Below are 23,638 nucleotides of genomic sequence, written 5' to 3'. Positions count from 1 at the left end.
GGTAAGTGTTTGGTGAATTCTTTCTTACTGTCGCACATTATGCTAAATGCTGGGGATGATGCAAAAGACAAAGCCCTCTTTTCACAGAATTCACAAGGAAGGTAGGTTACGGAGCAGTCTCCTTTCATTAAACTAGGTGTTCAGATAAGGGATGTTTGGGGTGCTGCGGGACATGGAACAGAGCCACCTCAACCAGTTTGGAGGTGTGAGTAGTCTTCTTAGAGGGAAGCAATGGTTCACTGAGATCTTAAACCTGGAAGGAGTCGCCCAGGGTACAGATCGGGGTGGGAGATATAGACAGCTCATTTCATCAGAGCAAAGAGGGAGTTGAAGAGATGAAACACAGCAAGAACCCCCTTGAAGCACTGCTGTGGTGCTGTCACACATGGACTGGGGATAGTGGCTTAACTACCTACAGAAATGAGGCTCGAAAACTATCAGGGACCACTTTTCCAGGGCATTGAAGGCCAAATGAGAGGGGTGGGACTTCACCCTAAGAACCCCGGTGGTCTTACTAAGGATCTATATTTTGCCTCCACTTACTCTGGCTGTACACCAGGAGTGGTCAGGGCAGGACTGGACTTGTATGGTGGTTGCAGAGCGGGATAGAATGCAGTCAGAAGAGGCATTCAGGAAGTCATAGCTGGCCTTGGCGACTGTCTCAGTTTCAAATATAGAGAGTCATTTTAGCTTTGAGCTCAACAGAAGGACATTTTCACCATCTGGGTCCCGGTGGGACTTGCAGTTGCTCTTACCAATGGCTCCGTGGCCTCAGCCTAAACCAGAGGGAGCCTGGCATCTGTGAGTGCCTTGCCTTTCTCTGCTGTTAAATGCACAGAAAGATGAAAACTCCTGGGGTTCTGGCTGCTAACTTATAATTTTACCTGTAAGAGGGGAAGCGTCACTGTCTAGCTAGCCCAGGCTTCAGGTGGGCAGTCTCAGCTCTTCCTCCCTCTGGAGGGGAGAGGTCTTTGGGAAAAGTGTGAGCAGATGTGGAACAATGCTGGGGTCCTGGGAACTCAGAAGGCAGCTAGGGTGGAGTTCCCCATGGCTCCATGTTCTGGCCCTGCTGACTCTCTCCTGGCTGGGCCTTTTTTACAATTTGTTTTTATTGATTTATTTTCGACCACATCATGTGGGATACAGGATCTTAGTTTCTGGACCAGGGATCAAACCCGTGCCCCCTGCAATGAAAGCGTGCATTCTTAACCACTGAACTGCTAGGGAAGTCCTCTCCCTGGTCAGACCTCTTTTAATAGGATTTCCTTGATGCCTCTCTATTTTTATACCTACGTGACCAGAGCTCAGCTGTCAGGGCTGGGCCTGCTTATATTGAGGCAGAAGCCGTATGGAGGAAGGAGAGGGTTCTTGGCTTGCCCCTGGGAACCTTGTTCCCTGGCATCAGCCTGGCTGTTGGGATTGGGGAAACTAGCAGGCAAACAGTCCTCTGCTCTGCCCCTCCCCTCCCAACAACATTTATTCATTAACTGCTGTGAAACAATTAGCAAATGGCTCCTTTCTATCTGGATGCAGGAGAGAGATGCCCAGTTAGGAAGTGCTGTGGAGGAGGACGGTTCTCCTCTGTTCTGAGAATGGGCACGTGAAGGAGGGGGAAAGAGAACTTGCCTTACAGGCTTGGCATTTCTTTCAACATATTGTCGCTGAGGATTATATTATTTTCAGAGTCGTCTTAATAGTTTCCAACAGTTGCTACCAAGTAAAGGTCATGTTTGAACTTCTTGGCAAATGGAGTCTCTGTTGGCCGGCATTTCCCATGAACAGTCTGTTCTGAGGGTTAGCATGAATCCAGGCCTGAATCTATGAGCCTTCTCAAGATAGCATCAGGCTCGGTGTGTCTTCTTAGTCTCCTGCAGACTTCTGTGGCCCTGTGTCCACGACAGGCATGGGTGATTTTTATATGCAGTTCTGCTGCTTTTTGGCTGCGTTGATGCTGTCAGTGTTCTCAGGGATATTTTTAGATAGCCCTGTCTCCATAGAACTTGCTGGGTGAGAATTGTCTTCACTTGCAAATGGCTCCTTGGTGAGGGCCTCACTTTTTTTAAAAATTAATTGTTATTGGCGTATAGTTGCTTTACAGTGTTTTGCTAGTTTCTGCTGTACAGCAAAGCCAATCAGCTAGATGTATACACATATCCCTTTTTTTGCATTTCCTTCCCATTTAGGTCACCACAGAGCACTGAGTGAAGTTCCTTGTACTATAGAGTAGGTTCTCATTAGTTATCTGTTTTATATGTACTGTTGATAGTGTATATATATATGTCAATCCCAGTCTCTCAGTTCATCGCACCTCCCTCCTCCTTGGTATCCATACATTTGTTTCCTATATCTGTGTCTCTATTTCTGCTTTGCAAATAAGATCATCTGTGCCACTTTTCTAGATTCCACATATGCACGTTAATATACAATATTTTTCTCTGACTGACTATGCAGAAGAGAAGATGATTGGACAATGAGGTGGAAGACCTGCCTTTGCACATTTTGTGCAGGAGGAAACTGGAGCACCATGGTGGTGGTCATGGTCCTAGGAACAAGCGGTATAGCAGCAATTAGGCAGGACATTGCATGCAGCCATGTATCCAGCCCTGTAGGGGAATTAAGAACTAAGAACTACCCAACCCCATCCCTACCTGCTCTCAGGTGGTCATGGGAGGAGAGGGTTGGATCATGTGCCTCTAGACCACGTGGACATCAAAGGTCTGATGAGGGAGTCGGGTCAGGTTTCACTATTAATATTTTAATTTTATGTAGCTTAGAAAAAAGCTAACATGAGAAGTGTCATGTCTTTGGAGACATACTTAGTGGCAGCTAACCAACTCTAAGCAAGTTTGTTGTATACATTAACCAGCTTGAAGTTTGGGGACAAGTCCTCCATGCCAGATACCCCAACTTTGCTTTTACCCCCACCACACCCTGAGGTCTTGTTGATTTTCATCATCCTTTCTTCAGTCTGAGGGTGCTGAACCTCAATGAACAATGAGAAGTTAGTGTTTGTAGTATGAAAACCCTCAACTATTAGTTCTTGCCCTTGTTTGGCTGTCATTCCCTCTTCTCTTTCATGAGGTTTTGGGAAGGAACAGGAATAAATAATATATAAGATATTTATTGTATATTAGGATATATGTTCTGGCTGCTATAGCAAAAGTCCAAATGGAACAGAGTCTTAAAAGGGATACAGTTTTACTTTTCTCTCTTGGAAACATTCTGAAGATAAGCAGCCTGGGGCCAACATGCTGCCTCTAGACTGTCAATCAATGACCAGCATCCTTTACTTTATTGTTTTGTCATCCTCAGCAGTTGGAACTACTGAGCTTCTGGATTCAAAGTGGGTGCTGTGTCCAGCCAGTTAGGAGGAAAGAGAGGAAGCAAGGTCTGTAAGTCACTAAGATCCCTTCTGCTCACATCCTGCTGGCCATAACTTAATCATAAGACTATGCCAAGCTGCAGGAGAGGCTGGGAAATGAGGGTTTCTTTCTGGGCAGCTCTATGCTGCTGCTGCTAAGTTGCTTCAGTCATGTCCAACTCTGTGCAACCCCATAGACAGCAGCCCACCAGGCTCCGCTGTCCCTGGGATTCTCCAGGCAAGAATACTGGAGTGGGTTGCCATTGCCTTCTCCAGGGCAGCTCTATACCCAGCTAAAATTTGAGAGTGGTATTATTAAAAAGAAGAATGCAGTGTATACTGGAGTAATCTAGAAGCCTCTGCCCTAGTATTATTTTAAATAGTAACAACAGTGGCAATAACAGCAAAACAACAGTACTTAATTATTGAACATATATTAGATACTCTGATATTGTACTAAGTGCTGTAGTATTCTATTTTCTCCATTATTCCATTTAATTCTCACAATAAACTTTTGTGGTCGAGACCACTAGCAGTCTCAAAGAGGAGAAAAGTGAAACTTTGTCCAAGGTCAGCACAGCTCTTGGCAGCAGAGTAGATATTTGAACCATGGTCTGTCTGATTCTTGAATGACAGTCTTTACTTCTACGAGTTAAACGCCATCTGAAAAGTAATATAAAATACCAGCTGTATCATCAGGACGCTTTTGATTTCAAGTGACAGAAACATAACTCAAACTTAGCTTCATCAAAAAATGAAGATTTACTGGCATTCAAGGCTAGAAAGTATACGGGGGTAGGCAGACCTCAGAGAAAGAAGCGGAAATTCAGTGTTGACAACACTGCCTTTCCTTCTTTCTCATCTTTGTCCGTCTCTGCTTGGCTTCATTCTGCCAAGAGGCTTTCTCCCCTTGGCAAGAAATATAGATTTTGACAGCCCCAGATTTATTTGCTTCTAGCCTAGAAAATGCAAAGAAATTTGCCAATATCTGTGTCTCAATCCCAGGAAAGGATTCCAATCAGCTGTTTTTGAACTGTGTGTCCATCCTTTAATTAAATACTATGGTCACGTGACCCTCTTAACTCTACCCTTCACTTTGATCAAGTGTAGTGTGTGTGTGTGTGTGTGTTTTAACCAGAAAAAAAGAGGGAAAGAGTATTTACTGGACTGAATAAAAATTTTAAAGTAGTGTATTGTATAATCACCTTTTAAAATATTGAATATTATTAAATATTTGTGTCATTACAGGCCTTAGCTAAATGACACTGGCTTGAGCATATCAGAATGTGTTAAGGTGTACTGTGTTTCTAGGAGGGGCTTCTCTGGTGGCTCACTGGTAAAGAATCTGCCTGCGATGCAGGAGCCGCTGGAGACAGAATTCAATCCCTGGGTTGGAAAGATCTCCTGGAGGAGGGCGTGGCAGCCCATGCAAGTATTCTTGCTTGGAGAATACCATGGACAGAGAAGCCTGGTGACCTACAGTCCATGGGGTCGCAAAGAATTGGACATGACTGAAATGACTTGGCCTACACGTGTTTCTAGAAATGGTAGACAAAAAAGGAACATATAATACAGGTCCATACCAGACATGTTAGTTATCTAGTTGAAGAGGAATTTCATCTAAAATAAAATAGATTCAGCACCATTTTGATTCAGAAATCTTTTAAACCATTTGGCCTAGTGTTGTAATATTTCCTTCTAATCATGAGGTACACCTATCCTCAGTTGTATTAAGCTTTTATTTCTTTTTGGAACATGCCAAAATAAGTCTTTTTGGCTCCTAAGGATAAACTTTCAGGCAAAATGGTTATCGTGACCTTTTCAGAAAGCACAGATGTTCAGACACCACCCATGGTGAAAATGCATCCTCAGAATTTACATGGTCTGCTTCAACATGCAGATTAGCTATGAAGTTATAGCAGAAGGAAGCAATGCAACTAATTATTTTACCACTTATTTCTATGCTGTATATGCAAACATGTGTTTAACCAAGATTTGAAGAATAGGTTTTCATTTCTTCTTCTCAAATGCCCTGAATAGAATGCCATGTAATTAGTCAGTGCTTTTGTTAAAAACACATTAGGAAGAATAACCTTCTTGTTGTCAGTTCTGTTGAATGCACAATTAAACCATTTGATAAAGCAATTACCTGAACACGATTATGAGCATCCTCACCTCAACAGGAGATGAAATTAAGGATTAGGAAAAATCACAAAGCACATGAAATCTCTGCCAACCAATCCTTTAGAAGAGAGGAAGCGTCCCTGGCCAGAATGAATATGTTCAGTGTTATAAATCTAATTAAATAATTACAAACAACTTTAATTAAGTTCAGGTTCATGTTGCTTTTGTTTGTCTTTAAAAACAAGCAAACAAAATATTACCTGTTGGCTTATTGCTCAAATGAGTACAGTCATACTTGTTCATGACATTTTCCAAGAGAATATTTCAGTGCTAGATATGGATAATGCTCCTAAGGCACTTTCTATGCCTTGGGCTAGGACCTGTATGTTATGTCAGGGAATGAGGAGATATTTCAGTTCAGTTTAGTAGCTCAGTTGTGTCCAACTCTTTGCGACCCCATGGACTGTAGCATTCCACGCCTCCTTATCCATCACCAACTCCTGGAGTTTACTCAAACTCATGTCCATTGAGTTGTGATGCCATCCACCCATCTCATCCTCTGTTGTCCCCTTCTCCTCCTGCCTTTAATCTTTCCCACGTCAAGATCTTTTTAAGTGAGGCAGTTCTTCGCATCAGGTGGCCAAAGGATTGAGTTTCAACTTCAGCATCAGTCCTTCAGTGAATCTTCAGGACTGATTTCCTTTAGGATGGACTGACTGGATCTCTTTGCAGTCCAAGGGACTCTCAAGAGTCTTCTCCAACACCACAGTTCAAAAGCATCAATTCTTCAGCACTCAGCTTTCTTTATAGTCCAACTCTCATATCCATACATGACTACAGGAAAAACCATAGCTTTGACTAGACAGACCTTTGTTGGCAAAGTAATGTCTTTCCTTTTTAATATGCTGTCTAGTTTGGTCATAACTTAACTTCCAAGGAGCAAGCATCTTTTAATTTCATGGCTGCAGAGGGGATCTTTAGCTGAGTTAGAATTTACTGTGAACTGATGCTGTAACTGCTGATTGAGAGATATGATTTAAATGATGCTCTCCCTTTTACCATAGTACTTTGGTGGTTTTCTCCCTTTCTAAAACAAGTGGAATGTTTTTGCATCTTTATATACCATGCATAGGATAGAAGTGCTCTATCCTTTGACCAAGGGTGGCACCTTCCTGTGATGTTGGATTCTGTCCATCAAGGTGCCCAGAATGGAAGATTTTCTGCACCAGGAAAGATCCTGTGTCCAAAAAAGCAATTTCCCCAAGTTCTTATCCAAAGGCACTAGTGATTGCTTTGAAATGCAAACCTCCCCAAAGGCGGGCTCTAAAGTGGTGACTAGGTACCACGGGAACCCAGGGACCCTGACTGGGTTGATGAAGTTCCTTATAAGGTTTTATTTGCTTTTTCCTCTCCTTATAGAGAGACCAAAAGATGACAGTAGGCTTAAGTTGGGTGGGACTCCCCAAAAGTGGTCCTGAGAAAGATCTGCTACATTTCTCATCTCTTCCACTGTTTTCTTGCTGGGAGCTCTCAAGAACAGTCACTGTCCTCAGTTCTATTAAGCATTTATTTGTAGCATACCACCACAGGACCCAATTCCCTGGCACCAAACAGAGCAAAATAGATGTGGAGTAGAAAGGATTCATCCTTTTGTGTGTGTGCATTTTAGCACATGTAATGGGATAGAATGGATTGAGCCTCCCTCACCCATATCTTCCTCTGCCCAAAGTGGCATAAACAAATTCCTGCGATTTTCAACTCCAGGGCTCTGCCTAAGCACCATCTCCTCAGTGAAGCATCCTTGAGCCCTTCCTACTAGGATAAGCCCAAGGGAACTTTGAGGGAAATTGATGATGGACTGGGAATTAGATGTGTTGATAGAATTGTAGTTGAGTAAGGAAAACACATTTTTTTAAAGAGATACATTGTAAAGAACATAGAGGATTTGCTTTTAAGATAATTTAAGTAAGATCAAGCAAATGTGGCAAAATCTTGGAAATTGTTGAACTGATGTTACAGCCAAATGGGAAAAAAAAAAAAAAAAAGCACAACATAAGAGTTGCGAGTTAAGCTTTATTTTGGGCCAAATGAGGACTATAGCCTGGGAGACAGTGTCTCAGATAGTTCCGAGGAGTCGCTCCAGAGAGGTAGCAGTGAAAGTTAGTATTATATGGGTGAGTTTGGTGAAGGGGGATACATGTGATCAAGCACATATTTTGAAAGAAGGTTGCTGCTAGTCACAAGGAGTAGATATTTCTGTTAATGATTTTAGTGCTTTTTGGGCTCATGAAATCTTCTGAACTAACTATCTGAAGTCTTATTCTGACAGTTTTTCCCAGAGCCTAGAGGTCCTTATTCCTGATCTCCACCCTGAACCCCTTTTAGGGTGTGTTGAAGGTCAGCGACTGTAGTGACTAGTGACTTCATCCTTAGAGAGCCAGAAGGGGAGCAACAATTTTAGTTGGCATTGTGGAGATTCAGTATACTAATTTCTCCACTTTGGCATATATTCAGTTTTTCCTAAATAAAAAAATGTACAGTCTTTGAGGGGAGAAAATATTTCCTGCTAATCTTATTATCTCTAGTGTTGAATGCTGAAAATGAACATGGATGGAAGAAAGGAAGCTATGTTGGCAGGATGGTTTTAGGAAAAGCAAAAGTGGTAAACTTGTAAAAGTATAAAAATACATATCTCATATATTTAAATATAAAACCTAATGCTGTGTACTTCTAGGAAAAAAGAGAAACATCTTTGTGACCTTGGATTAGGCAAATATTTCTTAGATAAAAAACCAAAAGCATGATGCATAAAATAAAAAATTGATACTTTTAGAAAAACTCTGCCTTTGAAGGTCACTGTGAAGAGAATGAAAAATGAAGCCACGGCCTAAGGACAACATATCTGAAAACCATGTATCTGATACAGAACTTGTGTCCAGAATACATACATACATACATACATATATATACATATATATATACATATATATACATATATATATAATTCTCAAAATTAAATAATGGAGAAACAACCCAATAAAAGTAGGCAAATATTTGGGCAGGCACTCCATCAAAGAGGTTATGGGGGTGATAAATAAGCACATAAAAAAGATCAACATTTATCATTGAAGAAATGCAAATTACAACCACAATGAGACATCACTGCATGAGAATGTCTTTTTTTTTTTTTAATGGTCATGTAAAGTGATGGCTGTCATGTGAAGGAACTGGAACTCTCACACGCTGCTGGTGAATGTAAAATGGTCCACCTGCTTTGGAAAACAGCAGTTTGGAAGTTTCTTTAAAAAAGAAGTACTGTCATATGATCTAGCCATTCTAACTCCAGATCTTTACCCAAGAGAAAGGAAGGAATGTGTTCACAGGAATACTGGTTCATAAATGTTCATAGCTACTTTATTTTTAATAACTTAAAACTGCAGACAACTCACATGTCCATTCACAAGTGAATGAATGAACAAATGTGGTATATCCATACAATTGAATACTCCCCAGAAGTAAAAAGGAATGACCTGCTAATGCATGTAACATCATGATGGAATATTAAAATAATTATGCTGCATGAAGGCCAGATAAATAATAGTGCATATTACTTGATGACATTGATATAAAACTTCAGAAAATGCATGCTAGTCTATAGTGAAGAGAGCAGATCACTGGTTTCCTGTGGTAGTGGTGGGGAATAGGAGGGGCATGAAGGAACTCTGGGCAATGATGTCAATAGATATGGTAATTACCTTGATCATGGTTTCTTGAGTATGCATAAATTTTTATTGATCAAGTTGTGCACTTTAATTATGTATAGTTTATGGTATGCTAATTATACCTAAGTACAGCTGTTTAAACGGTTTTTAAAAAGATGATCAGCCCTGCGGAGTGTGTCTCAAGATTAGTAAGTTTTCCCAAGCACCCACATTTATTCCCATGTTTCTCTTTTTTGACACTGGTAGCCTTCATCATACAGAAAGATCCCACTGTGCAGCCTCTTCCAGGATGAGCAACATCAGAAGATAGCATTGGCAGTTCTCAGAGAGTTGACCCAGTGACCCAGCTTTTATATCATACTTTGCATGTTCTTCCTGAGGTCTTTTCTGCCTCTTTCTCCCAGGTAGGCAGGTTGCTTCATATTTTGAACTGTGAAGGCGGTGATGGGGATGATGGTAGAAGGCACCCCTTGCTGAAGGCCTGCTCTGTAGCAGGCTCTGGCTGGCATGAGTCTCTCACTATTGGTCCCATGGAAACATTCACCATGGCAGATGCTTCAGGTGTTGGTGTGAAATGGTGCCAAGGTCTGTTTCCATTCATTCTGCCACTTGCAGCATGCAGCTGAATAGGTTCAGGTGTGGCTGAGTGTCCTGGTGAAATCAGGGTGGCCCTGAGTTCAGAGTGGTCTTAAGGGATGGTGAGGCAGTAGAAGTGGGTGAATACCTGCACAGCGTTGTAGGTTGTTGTTCAGTTGCTAAGTCGTGTCTCACTCTTTTCAACCTGATGAACTGCAGCACACCAGGCTTCCCTGTCCTTCACTGTCTCCCAGAGTTTGCTCACACTCATGTCCGTTGAGTCAGTGATGCCATCCAACCATCTGTTGGATCTGTCAACAGATCCAACTTGGAACCATCTGTCGTTCCCTTCTCCTTTTGCCCTCAATCTTTCCCAGCATCAGGGTCTTTTCCATTAAGTTGGCTTTTCCCATCAGGTGGCCAAAGTCTTGGAGCTTCAGCTTCAGCATCAGTCCTTCCAATGAATATTCAGGGTTGATTACCTTTAGAATTGACTGGTTTGATCTCCTTGCTGTCCAAGGGATTCTCAAGAGTCTTATCCAGCACCATAGTTTGAAAGCATCAATTCTTCAGCACTCAGCTTTCTTTATGGTCAAGCTCTCGCATCCCATAACTACTGGAAAAACCATATCTTTGACTATACAAGTGTGGGAATGCTTTTTTGCAGGCTCACTCCTCTACCTGACTCTCCCTGATGTCACCCCATCCTCACCCCACTAATTTATCCATCCAACCATCCAGCGCTTGCTGAGCCCCTCTTCTTTGTACAGATTGTTGATGTGGGTGGACTGAGCTGGCTGTGCTTTCTGGGGCTGGAGTAGCTTTGCTGGGATTTGCTGGGATTTCTGAGTTGGGATTTATGTACCTCTGATACAGGGCCCTATTGGAAATCTAAGTCACCAGCAGCTTTGGTTGCTGGCCTGACTTTCTGTGCTGGAAGGGATGGGCAGAAATGTGACCCCAGCCAAGTCTGCCAGCCATGCAAGGAGAGTAGATAAATGGGCTTAAGCCTGCCCTGGCCTGGAAAGCCCTCTACTTTAAGGAATTAAGCAAAAATAGTCCCTTTATTCACAAGGCCAGAGGCTAGGGCGTGCTCCTGCACCCCTCCAGGAATCAGCTCATGTTTCCTGGCCTGGACGTCACACCCCAGCCCCCCATGTGCACTGCTGATCATATGATCGCTGGTGTCCATACCACATTGGGTGTCTGCCCTGTGTCACCCCCTGTGACATGATGGGATCCTACTGAATTATCACACTCATCCTGTGAGACAGGCCCTTATGTTTAACCTCTTGTTGAGGTAATGAAGTAGGTTGGACTCAGGTATTAATTCTTCTGTGATCCTTCAGCAACTAAAGAAGGAGTCAGGCTTGCCTGCAACATCACCCTGACAACTCACCATGTCCAGACAGACATAATTCCCACACTGCCAAAGTCAGTACAACAGAACTGCCCAATTCAGACTCATCTCAGAGGGACTGAATTCAGTTAGAATTGGCAAGAAAATTGGATTTTAATCATACATATTTTTAAAGAATTTTTTTCTTTAGCTCTCAAGAAGTACTGTGGCTGCAGCCTGAAGGGCTATTAATCCTGGCTTGGCAAATACACACAGATAATGGCTTAGGCTGGCTTGTCAATTTTTTAGCTACAGCTGTGCTATTCTGATGGTTTATTTTCTTTCTTTTTTTAAAATGAACTTTTATTGGAGTATAGTTGCTTTACAATGTTGTGTTAGTTTCTGCTGTACAGCAAAATGAATTGGCTATATGTTTACATATATTCCCTCTTTTTTGATTTTGATTCCATGACTCAGACAGTGAAGAATCTGCCTGTAGTGCAGAAGACCCAGGTTCAATCCCTGGGTCAGGAAGATCACCTGGAGAAGGGAATGGTCTGGAGAATTCCACAGACAGAAAAGCCTTGTGGGCTACAGTCCATGGGGGTCACAAAGAGTAGGATACGACTGAATGACTACCACACACACTTCCCATTTAGGTCACCACAGAGCATTAAGTAGAGTTCCCTGTACTATATATACAGTAAGTTCTCATTAGTTATCTATTTTATACATAGTAGTGGAGCCTGGTAGGCTGCAGTCCACGGGGTCGCTAAGAGTTGGACACGACTGAGTGACTACCCTTTCACTTTTTACGCATTGGAGAAGGGAATGGTGACCCACTCCAATGTTCTTGCCTGGAGAATCCCAGGGACGGGGGAGCCTGGTGGGCTTCGGTCTATGGGGTCTCACAGAGTCGGACACGACTGACGTGACTTAGCAGCAGCAGCAGCAGTGTATATATGTCAATCCCAATCTCGTAGTTCATCCCACCCCCTATTCCCCCCTTTGGTGTCCATGTTTTTTCTCTATGTCTGTGTCTCTATTTTTGCTTTGCAAATAGATTCATCTGTGTCATTTCTTCTAGATTCTATATATTATGCATTGATATACCATACTTATTTTTCTTTTTCTGACTTACTTCACTCTGTGACAGTCTCTTGATCCATCCATGTCTCTGCAAATGACATAATTTTGTTCCTTTCATGGCTGAGTAATATTCCATTGTATATATGTACCTTAACCATTCCTTGGTTGATGGTGGTTTGTTTTCAAGTATCATGAGCAGCCTCCTTTCCTGAGTATTTGAGATGTCCTTTTTGTGATTGTCTCTGTATTAATTCCTCCCCTTCAGGGGACCCTTTCTTTCCCATCCTGGGCCCAGCCCAGTATGACATCTCACAGAGCCCTGCGCAGACACTGGGTGTTAATGGGGAGTGGTAGAGGCTGAATCTTCATGGGCCACAAGCTGCCCTCAGGTGCTGGCTGCCTCTGTGTGGTGTCATCCCAAGTCCCTCACTCAGAAGTGGTTGTCATGGAAACCCACTTTCTTGTTTGTTTTTGTCTTGGGCAGCCATCATTATTTTATTACAGCTACATGGGAAGAGTGGCGAGCCCACTCGTGGAGGATGAGCCACAGTGTGTGTGTCTGGGCCACTTCAGGGCCACAGCAGACAGCTGGAGGCTGAGAACAGGGCGGCCCCAGGGCTCCCCAGGAGGAAACTGTCCACACCACCCCATCATTGTGTCGCACAAAGTGCTTCTGTCACATGCTGACAGCACTGACAACTCCCCAAGTCCCATCTCCTTGGTGACTCCCCTCCCCCTCACTGGTGTCCACCCCCCAACCCTGACTTCTCTGTACTGTTGGGAGCTGGTCCTGTGGGGAGCCTGGGAGGGTTCCTGAAGTTACTTGGTTTTCACAGCTCACAGGTTTTCTTGATTGCATGTTTTGTAGATCCACATTTTTATCCCTGTAGCTGTCATTTTTCTTGACCTGCTTTTTCAGTCACTCAAAACAATATTACTATATTGCTTTGAAATTGCTCAGTTGTTTTTGTTTTTGTTTTTTTCCTTTGTAAAGTTTCCATCAACCTAGGAAGAATCATAAATAATGAGAAGGATGGAAAACCACAAACAACTCCACCCAGCCTCTCCCCAGTGGGCAAGGCCTGGCCCTTAGGACTTGGTGATAAGCCTGCCTGCAGTGACCATACTCCCTGCCTGCTGTTTGCCACTCACTGTGGAGGCTGCCGTCCCTGCCCTGGGGTGAAATGGTGTTGTCCTCACTTTTACAGATGAAGACAGAAGCTCACAAAAAGATTGTTCCTTACCTAAGATGGCACAGCCCCAAGTGACAGGTGGATCTGAAGGGAGATTTAGCCAAACACATACAGTATGGGGGCTTCCCTGGTGGCTCAGTGGTAGAGAGTCCACCTGCAAAGCAGGAGACATAGGTTCGATCTCTGGATCTGAAAGATCTCTTGGAAGAGGAAATGGCAACGCCCTCCAGTATTCTTGCCTGGGAAATCCCATGGACAGAGGAGCCTGGTGGGCTACGGTCCATGGGATTACAGAGCTGGACACAACTGAAGCGACTGAGCTTACACACTCATGAACATGGTTTTGGTCTTTGATCAGTACTTGAAGTATATGAAATACTGAACCTTCCTGGTTAACAGTAGTGGATTACAGAAACATGGTGCATTTGTAGGATGTCTTTGAGTGATTGGCTAGAACTATTCTTTGACTGACCTAGGATGTTGAACTCCTGATTGTCCTCATCCTCCAGGGCTTTCCCCTTCGGCCATCACTCTAACATCTACCCGGTGTCTCCGCCCCAAACCAAACCATGACGTAATCTGTGACTCCTCATTTTCTATCATCCACGCCAGCCAGTTCATTAGCAAACCTTGTCTCTCTCTTTTTTTAACTGAACAAACTTGACATTTGACGTTATGTTGCATTATTTTAGTATATTTATATATTATAATATGGTTGTTGTCTTAATGATATTTATCACATTATATCCATATAGTACAATATTATTGTCTATGTTACAGCCAGTCTCTCCCATCAGGAAGCTTCTGCAAACCTCTTATCATCATCCGTCAGAGGGGAGACAGAATGAAAACCACAATCACAGAAAACAAACCAAACTGATCACATGGACCACAGCCATGACTAGCTCACTGAAACTGTGAGCCATGCCATGTAGGGCCTCCCAGGACGGATGGGTCATAATGGAGAGTTCTGACAAAATGTGGTCCACTGGAAAAGGGAATGGCAAATCGCTTCAACATTCTTGCCTTGAGAACCCCATGAACACTACAGAAAGGCAAAAAAATGTCCAGTAGTCTGTACATTAAATCTCTTTGGCTATTTTACTACTCGTTATAATTTGCATCCTTAAATGGCATCAGTCTTACCCTCACCTTCCATCCCCTAGTAACTAATATTTTACTCTGTTTTTTTTCACATTTGATCTTTTTAGATTCCACATATAACTGATATAATACCACACTTGCCTTTCTCTGTCTGGCTTATGTCACTTACCATTGTGCTTTCAAGGTCCATCCACGTTGTCACGCACAGCAGGATATCCTCCCTTCTCGTAGGCACCTCATACCACTTGGCGATGCCACTTCTGGGAATGTACCCAAAGGAAATGATAACAGGCATTTGGTGGGAGAGATGCACCCTCACGTTTGTGGCAGCACTGTCCACAATGGCCAAGATACAGAAACCATCCAAATGCGCATCAGCAGATGAGTCAATAAAAAGCCTTGTCTTTTTTCCCTCCAAGCTGTATCCTGATATGACCTCTCACCACCGCTGTGCCTCCCCTAACACTGGTGTGGACCACCATTGTCCTGGCCTCTTCACTGCTCCCTCTGTTTCCATCCACACTGCTCACAGGGTCACTCAGGGAGCAGTTGAAACACCCTGTTTGCTTCCCATCACTTGAAGAATGACGTCTGAAATCCTTAGCCATCTCCCCCAGATCTCTATGATCTGGCCGCATCTTACTATGTGTCTCTCTCCACTGTTCTGTCTGGACACCTCGATACACTTTTCTCTCTCCAGCATTCCAAGCTGGTCCCAAATCATGGAGTTGGTGTGTATGTCCTTTCCTCTGCTGAATGTTCTCCCAGAAATTCACATGGCCATTTTCTCCTTCACATAACTAGTTCTTCACCCTTCCAGTCTCAGTTGAAAAGTTCCCTCTGATACCACACAACAGAGCGAGCCTCACCCTCAGTTACTTTTAGTCCATTGCTCTGTGTTCTTCATACTGATTACCTGGATTTATTTAAGAATATATTTTTATTGCTGCTCAAGGTTCTATGCTCCCTGAAGGCTTGGATTGTGTCTGCTATGTTTCCTGCTGAGTTTCTAAAATAGTGTCTAACATGTGATGGATGCTCACTGAATATTTGTGAACTGAAGAGTGAATGATCAAATGGAGTAAAGAATTCTCAAAATGTGCCAGAGTAGCTACTGGCTAGAGCTTTGGGCTTCTTTTAGTCCAGAAGGTTGGAGGTTTTGGGGGGGGGGGTGGGGGGGTGGGGAGCGGGTGCTGCGTGGAGGTGCTGAGGAAGAATCCTGTTCTTCTGCCTAATGAGGAAGATAGTAGCCTCTTCTGATTATCCTTCTGGGAGACCAGGGAGAAAACAGAAGCTTGATACTGAATACAAAGATACTGTTGACACTGATCAGAAACTGGTGTGTGCCAACACTCTGCCCGAAAGAGTCAGGAGAGGACGATGGGAGTGACCAACACTCCATCCATCCATCCATCTCTTCTTCATTCATCAGGAAAGAACTTGGTGCTTGTTCCTTTCTAGGTCCTGGAGAAGGAAAAATGTATTAGGTGATCTCCCTGCCCTCTTAGAATCTGAAGCGGGGATCGACCAGTCACATTAAGTGGCCTGATAAAGGTAGGCATGTACAGAGCACCATGTGGGCACACGGGACGTCATCTGACCTTATCTGGCCAATCAGAGAGGGCCTCCTGAGGAGGTGGCAGCTGAGCGGCATCCAGGAAGGGTGCCTGGCGTGGAGAGCAATGTGGGCGAAAGCATGGGTGCAGGAGCAAGCCCCGGTTGTGCCCACACCCTTCACACACCTGGAGCAGACTCCACACCTCCCACAGGCACAGCCCTGGTCACTCCCTTAGGGATGCCTCCCTGATGCCCTGAAGCTGGCCAGGGCCATTAAATATCTCAGAAGCACCACCTACTTTTTGTCCTTGGCATTTACCAAAAGTATCATCTTATTTTGAATTTGTAAAAATATTTGATTAGCCTCCCTCTCCCAGTAAACTATGAACAGCTTGGAGTAGTCACCATATTTGCTTTTGGCTGGCTGCTTGCATGATGCCTGGCATGGACACATGACTCAGTGGGCGCTTAAGTATCAGAAGGCAGGTGGGTGGGGGTTGGGGAGAGATGAGGCCAGGGAGGTGGTCAAGGCAGGTCGTGAAGGTCTCTGTGTGGCCTGCTATGCCACTTTTCAGGAGAATAATGGAAATATAATTTTATCATGTCTATACAGGCTGACATGGTATGGGGAATCTTTTTTGTCTCAGTGGAAGGAAAAGCTTTGTGAGCAAGTATAATAAAGAGTATCTAAGGACCATCCCTTGGAGAGGGAAATGGCAAACTACTCCCGTATTCTTGCCTGGAAAATCCCACGGATGGAGCAGCCTGACAGGCTACAGTCCATGGGGTTGCAAGAGTCAGACACGACTTAGTGACTAAACCACCAAAGACACATAAATTCCCCCTAGGCAAAGAGCTTTCAGTTACAGAGAAAGGAGTTAATGAACTTTAATTCACCATCCAAGTACACGTACCATTGTGCCCAGCCCCAAGGATGATGGACATGAACAATCAAGGCTCCTGCCTCTCCACTGGGAGAACAAGGCTGACTGCTGATCCTCCAGCAGTGAGCAAACTTGGACCGCTGAGGCGGAGGGAAGCTCAGAGAGCCCAAGAGCCAGTAGTTAAATTAAATGTGGCTGTCCACAAAACTGTTATTTTTATTTGTCTTTACCCAGATACCAGACATAGAGGCTGCCGACGGGCACGTCTCTCAGTGGAATGTGCACAGGCCTTTTCCAAGTATAGCCCAGGGCATTCAGCTGCCTGGTATTGATGCTTTTTTATGAAGGGGGTTGTTTCTTCGCTTCAGCTGCGGCAAGGGTTTTATCTTCTCAGTTTAGTGTCACCCTTGGGAGGCTCTTCTCGTCCTGGCTGGGCCCTGTTTTGCGAGAGCTCTTACTTTATATCCCTGGCAATCTCCTCCAGTGCCTAGCAGCTAGTATGCTCAGTAAATGCTGGTGGAAAGAAAGGATGGAGTAGAGAAGAGAGAGTCCGTGGGAAGATGGAGGAGATAACTTTCAGGCTGTCAAATTTAGAAGCACAGTCCCCATGCTCATAAAGAAGCAGATTGGTGAGATCTGTCTTCGAATCCACTGGCCATCTTCACCCTGCCCTCCCTGTGTGCTCCCCCGTCATACTCAGGCCCTGAACACAGAGAGGCGAGAAGGGAACTTGCAACCTGATTTTCATTGCTCTTACATTGCCTTTTTTCCTCTGGATCTTGGCTCAGTTCCATGGCTGTATAAGCACTTAAGGAGGTGAGGGAGGGATGGAAGGTGGCTGGAATCTGAAACTGAGCTAGCGAGGACCAGAAGAAAGAAAAGCTCTTCCTGATGATGACAGGTGCCTGAGTCTCAGGAGATTCATGCATCTTGTCGAGGCTCCTTGCTTAAAAGCCCAGGGGAACAAAGGGGTTTTCCTTTCACAAAATCTCCCTATTCTGTTTATGCTATGACTCTTCTTCTCTCCCAGCGTGAGGACTGTGGAGCATTTGAGAGGTGCTTCATGCTTTCAAGATGAAACCGCATGGCAGCTGAATGGGACTGACTCTGCTCTTTCATTACTTCACTTGGCAGAAGAGCTTGCTGAGTTCTGGTCCCCGAGCCTGGGATGCTGTAGGGACGATGAAGATGGGTTGGACATGACACCTGCCTTTGAAGAACTGTCCATTTTAGCTGCCACTTATTGATACTTTGGCCATCTGTACTGTGAGCAGCACTGAGGTGGAAGTTCGAGGGTTCCCAAACCATATGTATCTGTCTGTCAGATGCCTGCCAGGCATAGAGCAGGGCAGCCTGAATATGGCCAGAGGCAGAGCTAGGGAATGAAATGCTCTCTTCCAGACCAGGATGAGTGCAGCATGATGGGGTGGTTAACAGAATAGGGCTTCTTCTCTTTCTTCCCTTCTGTTATGACTTGTGGAGGTGTTTGCTGGCTAATTGCTTCTCTACGAGAAGTTTGGAAATTACACAGCAATTTTGTTGACAAAGGGATGAACTTCAAATTGCTGTTTTGCAGAAAGTGGTTTTGTTCTTGTGGCAAGCTCAACCCTTTCTCATTGAAACAGAACCTTCAAACTAGCATCTCATCTTACACGGGAGTTGCACGTTTTGTTAGGAAAGGGTTGCTTCCATTTCTGTTTTTCTAAAGGATAGACTGTCTCCACATTGATTCTGTGATGCCATTTCTCCATGGATTCCCAACTAAGTCAGCAAGCAAAAAATGACTAGCATCCATGCATTAGAGCCTGTGCTTCTACCCCAGCTGATTATTTGGGGAGGAAAAGCTCCAGCCGGTGGCCTCAGTCACATTCCTGGCTCATCTCCAGGGTGTATTTGTCCTTTTCTTCCTTTGTACTCGCACCATGGAGCTCTCTTTTGTAGTTACAAAGCCCTCTAACCCAGGGCTTCAGAAAGCATGTTTAGAAACTTAAGGTTTTCAAAGCTTCCTCTCAATTTCTTATTGAGAAAATGATCTCCTGCTTATCTTGTTATTAAAAGTTAGTGTCGATTTGGCTGTTTTCATCTTGCCTAAGGTGATGCATCTGATGAAGCATTGAGGTTAAGCAGACATCCAGGCTCCGCGGACAGTAATTCTTTAGGAAAGCCTTGTCCATTTTGCGTGGCTTCCTGAGTTCAGCCCCTGCTCTTCCTGGTGACTCAGGGAGGTCTGGCTGGACAAGGTCCCTGGGGAGGCACTGAGAGACACAGCACAGCCCTCCATGCTTTGGGTGTGAAGGAGACCTTGCTGGCATCCCACTGCCCTCTGGTCACTGGCACCGAGGCCCTCAGTAGTCACACTGTGGCAGGTGCAGGAGAATGAGAAGGGTGACCACATCTGAGGAATTAACATGTTGGCCTCTAGGGTTCCTGCACCCAGTATGAGATAGGAGCCATCACTGTAGTTTTGAGTCTGGAAGACAAAAGGCATTGCTACTTGCTTTCCCCAGCTAGTCAGAGAATTAGAAGATGCTGTTGAGGCAGTGTGGCTGTGGAGGTTATTGGTTTTGTGTTCTTCCAGTTGGATTCAAAGGGAGTGGCAGGAACTGTGATGGGATGGGGATGGATGGGAAGCCAGGGAGGATGGCAGTGCCTTGGCTCTGGTGGGAACAGACCCTCGCTTTCTCTCCCTGCACTGGCATGGTTGTGCTCCCTCCCTGTTTCTGTTCCTCCCCAGTTCTCCAGTGCCTCTCTTTGCCACAGCCAGAGTGCTCCTCCTGCCCTCTTCTCCTGGCACATGGGCCATGCATCTCCTTACCTTGAGCAAGTGCAGTAGCTGCTTATTGCTTCTCACAACAGTTCCTCTGACTCCAACTTGAAGTCCCTTTCCTAATGTGTCTTTTCTCCTGATTTCCCATGTGCCTCATTCTTTCCAAATCCACAAAGTTTTGTACCAAGATGCAAGGTCACCCTGAAGACTTCTCCCCATTGAGGTTTTCCATCTGTCAAACTCCACAGTGCTCAAGGTCACTGGCCATGGTCTACCATGTATAGGTGGCCAGTCTGGTATGACATGCTGGTAGCTGTGTTTGTTAAGCTACTTGGAAACTCTTTGAGGGCAGTGACTTTGACCTTGCCACTTCTGTGTGTATCCCTCAACATGTCACCTCCACCAAAACAAGTGATTGGCCTGACCAGCTGAGGATATCCAGAAGGGTCAGGGTGATGGGCAAGAGGTGAGGCAGGGGGATTACTAAACTTTCTCTAAAGCACTGTAGGTTTTCATTCTGGTACAGTTATTTTTATCTTTATTTGTAAATGCTTTGGAGCAAGTTGGTCAGGTGATTTGTATCCACAAGTAGGAACAATCCCATTGGAGAGACAGATATTCTTTGTCTTGCAAATCCCTGAGAGATATTCTGAGAAAATGGAAAATTACAACCCACTCACACTGATAAAACCAGTGGGGTTAGGAAGTTAAATTTTCCCAAGGAATATGCAGGAGGCAGGGATGCGACTTCAGATTCCTAACACTGCTCAGAGACTCCAGTCACAGCCCTTGGGAGGCTTTAGGAGCGCAGATGGAGCCCCTCCCTGGAGAGGAATCCACATCAGTCTTGAGGTAGGGTGTTCTGTTGGCTCATGAAGGCACAGTGCACTTGAGTTGGATGGAAGCCTAGAACCCAACTGGTTAAGCCCCTCCTTATCCCTATTCCTGCCCCCCAAGAATGTTTACAGATGTGGGAGCTGAGACACAAGAAGTCAGGTTATTGTCCAAGTAGAGACTAGAACCTGAGTCATCTGACTTCCACATGAGAGCTTTTCATGGGAGGGTGATAAATGCTTCCAGATGCCAGTTGGCTTAGAGAAGCTGGTCGTGTCACCAGCCACAGCAGAAATCCTGGGTGGGAGGTTCCAGTAAGTAGAGCGTCACATGCATTCCCCCCGGTTCATATTTCTTCTTTTTCTGACTGTTTCCTGACTTCCTGGGAGACTCCTCGGTGTTCTCCCCCTTGCATGGTGTGAGGAACCCTCTGCGGGCCCCCGACAGATCCAGCTGATGCTGCGCTTCTGTTGCCAGCTTCTCCTGCGTGTCACAGTCGCAGTGCTCCCTGGGTTTCCTGCCCTGACACATTCAGTAGGAGAGAGGCTGCTTCACAGAGAAGCAAAACATACAGCCCGCACCACCATGCTAGGGCCTGAGGATGCAGGGTTTTGAGGGCAAATGGTCTTGAGGAGATAGCTCTTTGAGAGGAACTTGATGACATGGATAGCAGTATCAGTAGTGATGAAGATGATGAAGGAGATAAAATAGCTGCTGTTTACTGAATGCTGCACCACGCCAAGAACGTTATCTCTACTTTCTCACTTAGTGTTGTTGTTCCTCAGTCACTAAGTCATATCCGACTATCTGCGACCCCACCGGCTGCAGCACGCCAGGCTTCCCTGTCCTTCACCATCTCCCAGAGTTTGCTCAAACTCATGTCCATTGAGTCAGTGACGCCATCCAACCATCTCATCCTCTGTCGTCCCCTTCTCTTCCTGTCCTAAATCTTTCCCAGTGTCAGGGTCTTTTCTAATGAGTCAGCTCTTCGCATCAGGTGGCCAAAGTATTGGAGCTTCACATCAGTCCTTTTAATGAATATTCAGGGTTGATTTCCTTTACCATTGACTGGTTTGATCTCCTTGCTGTCCAAGGGACTCTCAAGAGTCTTCTCCAGCACCACAGTTAGAAACCATCAATTCTTGAGCACTCAGCCTTTTTTACTCTCCAGGTCTCACATCCATACATGACTCCTGGAGAAACCGTAGCTTTGACTATACAGACCTTTGTTGACAAAGTGATGTCTCTGCTTTTTAATATGCTATCTAAGTTTGTCATAGTTTTTCTTCCAAGGAGCAAGTGTCATTTAATTTTAAAGCTACAGTCACCATCTTCAGTGATTTTGAAGCCCAAGAAAATAGTCTGTCACTGTTTCCATTGTTTCCCCATCTATATGCCATGAAGTGATGGGACCAAGTGCAATGATCTTAGTTTTTTGAATATTGAGTTTTAAGCCAACTTTTTCACTCTCCTTAGTACATAGCCCTCAAAAGGTCAGTGGTAGTTACCCTATTTTCTGGAGTAAGATGTGAAGCTTAAGTGGAGGTGACTTGTTTGAATTCACGTGTCTAGGACACATCCGACCTACTCAGGGCCTCTTGGGCAGAGCAGAGGTCTGAGAGGTGGAGGCCCTTTAAGATGCAGCCTGAGGATGTGGCTGTCACTATAAGAAGGAAGGTCACTCAGTGACCCTACTGCCCTTGGATCCTGCTGCAGTTAACCAGCTGAAAGGGAAAGAAAAAGAGGCTGTGTACCGCTCTCTTCATTAGGAAGGTTTTCCTGGTGTATCTTATTGTATTGATTTAATTCATTTCAATAAATATCGTCAAGGATTTCCTCAGCAACTGGGGAAGTGATAGCTTGTTACATAATAGGAGTATCTGATTAGGACTCAGGAAACATTAGTCAAGTCTCAGCTTTACTTTGTATTTTTCTGATACCCTCTGACAGATGACGTGATTTCTCTGAGTCTCGATTTCATCATCTGTCAAGGAAAGCTAATGATGCCAAGGGTGCTGGGGACATCTTTGTTCAGTTTCTGCACTTAAATGAGGGCCGACTGGGGGCCAGTGAGCCCTGACATGTTAGAATCTTTGGCTTCTTTTGTCACTTACGAGAAACCTTGTGGGTGGATGGGGTATGGCGTGTGGGGAGAGATGGCAGAAAGGATCAGAGGGAAAAGGGGTTCAAGAAGAAGCTCTCTGGGTCCTTCATGGGGTTCAGGTATCATCAGCTGGCTGGAAACAGGTTAACTTAGGGAGAGGGACGGTAAGATGCAGGGGCCTTCTTGGTGAGGAAAAGGGAGGAAGACCAGATGAGGAATCCCTGTGATCGCCGTTCTGTGAACATTTGTACTTCATTTGCCTTTAACTGAACAGCCCTTGATGTAGGTGTCTCGTTGCCTCCAGTCTGCAGATGGGAGAAGCAGACCTAACAGAAGGCAGATGAACTGGGATTAGGGTGAGGTCTGCCAGACTGTGAGGCCCTCACCTCCAGCCCTGAATGGCCCTACCTTGTAGCGACAGAAAGGGATGGGCTTGTGTTGATGAAACAATGGTCAGATGTAATTTTCTGCTCATTAGATTGGCAGGTATTCTAAGAACCAAGCATGCTTGCCTTGGATGTTGATTGTGAGGTTCAAATGAGCCCATGAGCGCAAGGCTCTCCTTTCAGCCGGCGTTGTCCGCGTGTGTCTGCTACTGTCATCATCACTGGGTGTCCACTTCCATAATGGCTGAGCAGGGGTGGTGGGGCCATTCTCTGTACAGGTGCGCACCTGGCTTTATCCTTCTTTGTTCCCGTGTGAAAGGCAAGGTTCTTTCTCCGCAGTGTAGAGAGCAAAGGTGCCCTTGATGCTCACCAACAAAGTAACTCAGTGTTTATCAGTGTCCTGGTGAACACGGACCTCTCTCTGATCACACCTCCCTCCTTCTGCTATGGCAGAGTCAGGAGGGTAGTGGCTTACACCTGCTGCAGATGGCAAGTGGGATCATCTCCCTGGAGCTGAACTTCTGCTTGGGGAAATGTCACTTTCCTGCTCTTGCCTCCCAAATGCCTGAGAGCGGTGGATTGTTGTGGCCCTAAATTT

At 44.9% G+C, this 23,638-nt stretch overlaps 1 protein-coding gene and 1 long non-coding RNA gene across 4 annotated transcripts in view; both read left to right on the top strand.

Annotated features, from left to right (window-relative positions):
* Window positions 1-23,638, top strand: part of SPOCK1 (SPARC (osteonectin), cwcv and kazal like domains proteoglycan 1) — a 583,470-nt gene that overhangs the window by 412,136 nt on the left and 147,696 nt on the right. The gene's annotated exons all lie outside the window — the stretch shown is intronic.
* On the top strand, window positions 8,669-14,508 carry LOC147369419 (uncharacterized). Its single transcript, XR_015167450.1, has 2 exons — window positions 8,669-9,611; window positions 13,206-14,508. It is a non-coding gene; the product is annotated as an uncharacterized LOC147369419 (long non-coding RNA).

The sequence above is a fragment of the Bos grunniens genome, chromosome 7 (assembly GCF_055505025.1).
Source record: "Bos grunniens cultivar Pamir isolate PY7600 chromosome 7, Bosgru_T2T1.0, whole genome shotgun sequence".
Lineage (NCBI taxonomy): Eukaryota > Metazoa > Chordata > Mammalia > Artiodactyla > Bovidae > Bos > Bos grunniens.
The sequence above is the reverse complement of the archived record's forward strand: the minus strand, read 5'-3'. Positions and strand labels throughout refer to the sequence as shown.